A 6,662-nucleotide genomic window follows, 5' to 3' on the forward strand; every position below is an offset into this window, starting at 1 on the left:
CATGTATTGAAAGCCAAGGGAGAAAGCGATCTGCCTATTACCCCAGAATTAGGTTTCTAGGCAGGAGGATGGGAACTTCTCTTAGCATTCCATGGTTCTCTCTCTGTGGTTTTCTTTTCTTTTTTTATAGGTAGATCTTCTCATTGTGTCTGATTCTTTTCTCCCCAGAAGGAAACCAAGGTAGGATACCATCAATGTGTGCCTATGTTATCCTCTTCTGTGTATTGCAAGATCTAAGAAGGCAAAGGCCAGCTCTGGACTTAGGTCAAACTCCTTCCAGCACTATGTCATCTCACTTCAGCCAAGGTTTTTCCCCAGGCTTATTTCACAACTAGTAAGAGCATGAGGACTCAAGTCCTCTTCCGTCACTGTAGGGATGGATAATGGAGAGAAGATTCCACATGGGCCTTTGAGTGACTGACTCTGGTTTTATATCATTTTGGTAACAAAATCATTTTTTTAAATCTGAACAAGTAAATAGATGGACACTTATTAAACAAAGGCAGTCAAACTTCTTAAGGTAAATAATAAATAAAACAGCCAGTCATAGCAACATTGTATGCCGCACATTGTGATTCTAGTTATATAAAAGATCTCAAAATAGCCTTTGTGATCAAGGAAGCAGGCTCCCCATGCCTCCATTGTAGCCCATTGTCCAAGTGCATTATTACAGCACCCCAGTGTTCAGACATAAATGCTAAAAGCAGGGAGGAAAGAAAATTTCTAGTTTAAAATAACAAGAGGTCGGCAGTATGAGTGCTGGGGTAAGAAGGACAGGAAGAATTACCTGCTTCTGAGATACCCTTCCCATTGTTGCATTTGCACCGAGAATGCCTGCACTGAGATGGTGTTTCCATTACCATGCCACCCTTGCTCTCGGCTTCCTCCATTCTCTAACACTGGTCTGCTCCCTCCACAGGCATCCTCACACTCTCATTTTTACAGCTTGACAACCGTCCAAAGGCATCACCTGCAGTCTGAGGCACAGTCTCCCAGTGTTCAAGCCTGTTTTGCAAAGTGTAGAAGTTCCCGCTCCGCCCAGCTTCCAATGCTCAGGTCTCCACAGCCACACAGACTAAGTGGCTATGGTTGAAGATACATTTTATTGTAGCAATCCTGCCCATCTAAAATGGTGAGATCAAATATCCTGCAGTATTGTGCTATGATAAAGTATGTAAATACAGGGTAAATGCCAGCAAAATGTAGTAGCTGGATCTATGTATCACAATAGATAGATAGATAAATAGGTAGATAGATAGAAAGTAAATAGTTGACTGATATATGTATGATAGATGACAGGCAGACAATAGATACAGACAATAGCTATTCAGACAGATTAGATATATGATAGATAAATACATAGATGGATAGAGAGAGATACATGTGTGCATTCATACATACATACAAGCATACATACTTATATACATACTTATCCAGAAAGATGGTTAATGTTGGCTTATGCTAAGCTTAGGCAGATTTACTTATCATGTCAACAGCAGGCTTAAATTTAATACTAGCAAGGAGGTAAAATGTTCTGCTGAAGGGACTATATGACTGTTTTAGCCCATGGCTGTTCTTGAGATGAACAGAGACTCCACATTTGAATCACAGGGAGCCATACCTCCTGGACTCTCAGTGAGGGAGTTTGTAATCTATTTTCTATCAGAAAGATATCCTTCATGGTCATCCAGTTTTAAGTGCATCTTTTCAGGCATAGTGGGGCTCCAGTGGATAAGGATGGCAGGGTGTGAAGTCAGGTTGCAGAAGTTAGTAAGCTGACCAGGTTGTGAAGCCAGTGAATAGCTCAGGATGCCCGAGATTGGAGATGGAATTTGTCTTAGTTCGGGTTTTACTGCTGTGAAGAGACATTATGACCCATGCAACTCTTTTAAGGACAACATTTGATTGGGGTTAGCTTACACATTTAGAGGTTCAGTCCATTATCATCAAGGCAGGAACATGGCAGCACCCAGGCAGGCATGGTGCAGGAGGAGCTGAGAGTTCTACGTCTTCATCTGAAGGCTGCTAGCAGAACACTGGCTTCCAGGCAGCTAGGATGAGGGTCTTAAGTTCACACCCACAGTGACACACCTAATCCAACAGGGCCATGCCTACTCCAACAAGGTCACACCTCCTTATAGTGCCACTTCCTGGGCCAAGCATACACAAAGTATCACAGCATTTCTCAATCAACAGCTCCTTGAATAATTCTAGACAATAGTGCTCCCCTTCCCTTACCCGACCATGTATGGGCTAGACTTGCCAGAATAAAAAGTTTATCTGCTATTCTACATCTTTCTTTCCTAAAGGATAAACACAGCCCCGTTAACTAGATCTTTCTTATTTTTCTCTTTCTTTCTATCATCCTTTATTCCTTCATGTCTGTCTGTCTATCTATCTATCTATCTATCTATCTATCTATCTATCTATCTATGTTTTGTGTGTGTGTGTACGAGTTAGAAGCCCTTTGTTGGGGGTAGATATTAAAAAAGTGGAGTTACCAGTTCCTACACATACTGCTCCACGATTTTCCTGGCTCCCCCTGACCCAGGTGGTTGCTCCCATGCTAGTTCTGGCTCTGTCGGGCCGTAGGAACTTGTGTGAATTTATCTCAGTGGCCCCACACTGACACTGAAGGTACTCTCTGATTTGGGTGATCCTCACTGCTTTCATAGTGACCCGTGTTTATACTCAGAGAAAAATCTTAACATCTGCCACCATGTTGCTTCCCACTCCTTCTCCTCACTCCGGCTCCTTCTCTCTTTCTAAAACTTTGTTCCTGCACATCCTTCCTTCTCATCCAATGACAGTCCTCATTTTATCTAGAACCTACCTTTCTACATAAAGGCATCATCTTACAGCCCTTTCTTTCAAGTCAAGGTGTCACCAGAGTGCATAAGAAAGAAGGCTGTGTAGACAGCTTAACAGTAAATCATTTGCTGCACAAGTGTGAAGACATAGAAAGTTAGACATGACAGTGTGCACTTGAAATTTCAGATCTGGGAATGAAGACAGAATCAGAAGGATCCCTGGAGTTTACTGACCAGCTACCCTTACCTAATGTGTGAGCTCCATAACTTTCCCTCAAACAAACAAAAGCAGGTGGCTCCTGAGAAAGAACACCTAAAGCCTTCATTCATGCATGCATGTGTGAACATACACACACACACTTACATACATACATACACACACGTACACACACATACATGGGCACATAGTCATATACACACAAGAAAGAAAGAGAGAAAGATAGAAAAAAGATAGAAAGGAAGAACAGAAGGAAGGATGAAGGAAGGGAGGGAGGGAGAAAGGAAGGAAGGAAGGAAGGGAGGGAGGGAGAAAGGAAAGAAGAAAGGAAGGAAGGATGGAAGGAGGGAAGGAAGAAAAATAAGCATTCCACCTGGTCTCCATCACTCACTCCATTCTGGTTCATCATTCTATTCTTCATTTTCTTAGACATTGAAAAAGAAAGAACAAAGCAAGCCAGAGTTTTTTCATGGGTGTGTCTGTTTTTATGCAATCTGATGCATGTTATTAGACCAAACATCAAAAGTGTTTTAAGAAGAAATATTTGTTTACATCTTAAGTTGCAGATAAAGCAATATTACTTCAGTCTTGTTAAATCAATTACTCTCTGGGCTTTCTGAAGTTGGCAAAGAAGTCTGTATGGCAAAGAAGAAGCTGAGGTGGCAGAATCGTTATTTAAAACCTATATGATTCACATTTTTCCCTCCCCACAAATAAAAACCAAATATAATTTCTTATAAAACCCAGTTTGGACTATTGCAATAGCAAACACATTCCTTTATTATTTCTGGCACTTTCTTCATGTTCAGGATTTCTTGGGCCATTCAGTCAGACCCAGCCTTCACAATGAAATTTATCCCTGAGATAAAGGAAATAAACAGACCCAGTACCTCAGGCTAACATAATTTCCTGAGTTCTGGAAGGTGGTTGCCTTTTCCCCCCACAGCCTGATAAGTTTCTGAGGCGAAATGATTTATCTCTGTCCAGTTCTTCTTGGGATATTCACTGGGCAGAAAGTGGATTAAGGAAGAAGTAGAGAATGGTCTGACATAGAAAGGGAGCACGCTGTAGGGGCAGGCTGAAGAAGGCCATGGCCTAACCTGATTACTGTATATCTTCCAAAGAGAGCAGAAATCAAATTACGCTGGAGAAAAAGAAAGTGAAAAGAGAAGGAAATTGCAATATTTTGGTCAAAGGGAGATTGCATTGTAGGGTTAATAGAATTTAGATGGCAACATCATTTTAAAAACTAGATTGACTCGCGCCTGTAGTTCCCAAATACAGTCTTTGCTAGCAAGGCTTGTGTGTGTGCTCCTCTGACATGACACAAGAGGGAAAAAAAAAGCATTCACAAATGATAATTGCCTAGTGCCAGAAACACACAACTCTCTTTCCGAAGAGAACAGGAGCAAGAACCCAAAGCTCTTCATCATCTGAAGTCCCACCCCCTCTTTGTCCAGTTCTCTCCAAAGCAGATGCTTAGAACCTGGAGAAGCTTTGTCCCGAGCCTGGCTGGCAGGCAGTGCTCAGCTGGGACTGAGCTCCTCCACCAAAAATTCTCCATTCACTAAGGATGGGTGAATGCAGGATGGGTCATTCAGGGTTATCCAGGGGATTACGTCATTGAGGTTCTCAGTCTCAAGATACAAGACCTATGTAGAGAGAATCCAAGCAAGAGAAAGGAAAAATGCCCAAGGAGTATGCAGCTCTACTGTGCTGGGGATCCCAGGACCCCCAAACTCTCATGATGGATGGGGAGAAAGGAGTGGAGTTAGGCCTGTTACTGCTGAACAGCATGGGTCTGAGGGCCCTCATTACAAGAACAGCAGGTAGTGTTTACATAATGCTTCAAATCAGGCAAGCACTCGGTGAGATACTTCACACAACTTCCAATAATGCTATGGGCCAACTGGTTCAGTGAGGGTGACGAAGACCTCCTGTCTCAGAGTAGGTGAAGAACTAGAGGTGGTTATTCATTTGTGATATGTGCTACTGTCTGGTTCAAATGCTACGAACTAGGGAAGACATACAAGCTGAGGACCTAAGTTCAGACCCCAACCCCCACCTGTATGACCTATGTAAAGCCTTGTGTCTGTCATTCTTGTCCTTCTATGGCAAGATGGCTTGTGAGATAAGAGAATTTTCATGTACTTAGGGACAATTAGCCTAGATTACACAGGGATTAGCTACAAACAACAAAGTGAGATATGCCATGGTATACTTGTGTACATGCATGGACACAGACACACACAGACACCCAGACATGTACACAGAGACACACAGACACAGATATACAGACATGTACACACAGACATGTATACACAGACACATACAGATACAGATACACACACCTGCACACACAGACATGCACACACAGACACACAGACATGTACACACAGACACACACAGATACACACAGACACACACATGCACACACACAATTTCACACTTTCTTCATCAGTTCACTCACTGGTGTGTATCTTGATTATCTTTGGCATTTGTGATGGTTTGTATATGCTTGGCCCAGGGAGTGACACTATGGCCTTGTTGGAGTGAAACAAGGCAGCCCAGCTAGAAGAACATATTCCCTACGCAGGCAATAGCTTTTGGGATAGCTCCACTCCAGTTGTTTGGAACCTACATGAAAACCAGGCTGCATATCTAACTACATATGTGAAGGGAGGCGTAGGTTCAGCTTGTGTATGTTCTTTGGTTGGTGTTTTAGTCTCTGAGAGTCCCAAGGTTCTAGATCAGTTGACTCCGTTAGTCTTCTGGTGGAGTTTCTATCCCCTTAGGGGCTGCAATCCTTCTTCATATTCTTCCATAATAATCCCCAAGCTCTGTCCACTGTTTGGCTGTGGGTGTCTATATCTGGGTGAGTCAGCTGCTGGGTGCAGCCTCTCAGAGGATAGTCAAGGCCTACCCCTAACACTCTGTGTGCACGGAGTCCATTGTTCCTGACCTTGACTTACTACTTATTGCAGTTTGAAAGTGAAGAGTCCCCCACATGGTCATGTGTCTGCTTACTTGGTCCCTGTCCTACTGGTGCTAATTGGGGAGGCAATGGAATCCTCTGGACATGGGGCCTAGCTAGTAGACATAGCAGTGTCGTAGAGTGGCACTGGAGGGTTATCCATCCAACCTTGGCTCCAGTCTAGGGACTCTGCTTTCTGATTGGCCACTGAGATAGGAACTATTCCTATTGTTCAAGTCCATGAGCTAAAATAAAGCTCTCTTCTCTTTGGTTGCTTCTCTCCAGCAGTGTCTCAACAGTGAGAACATGACTAAAATAGTTCCCCTTGTCTGTCACACTCTACTAATCTAATCTTCTAGGGATGGGTATTTTCTCACTATCTCCTCATCTCCACAGCCAACACACTGTCTGCCTGTGGGCCTTTGGGAGAGGAGCTTAGTTGTATCAAGGAGGAGAAGGACTTTTCATCAAAGACAGACATAGACAGTATCAATTGGGACAAGGATGAACCAGCAAGTGTCCAATATTGAAAATACAAAAGTGATTTTTCTAACCAATTAAAAACCCAGAAAAACCTCCAAGAAATCAGAAAGTGGATATAAGCCTGATTTTTATGAGAATTGGACTGTTCCAAACTAGCAAACTCATGGAGAGATCTTCA

The sequence above is a fragment of the Micromys minutus genome (genome assembly GCF_963924665.1).
Source record: "Micromys minutus genome assembly, chromosome: 1".
Lineage (NCBI taxonomy): Eukaryota > Metazoa > Chordata > Mammalia > Rodentia > Muridae > Micromys > Micromys minutus.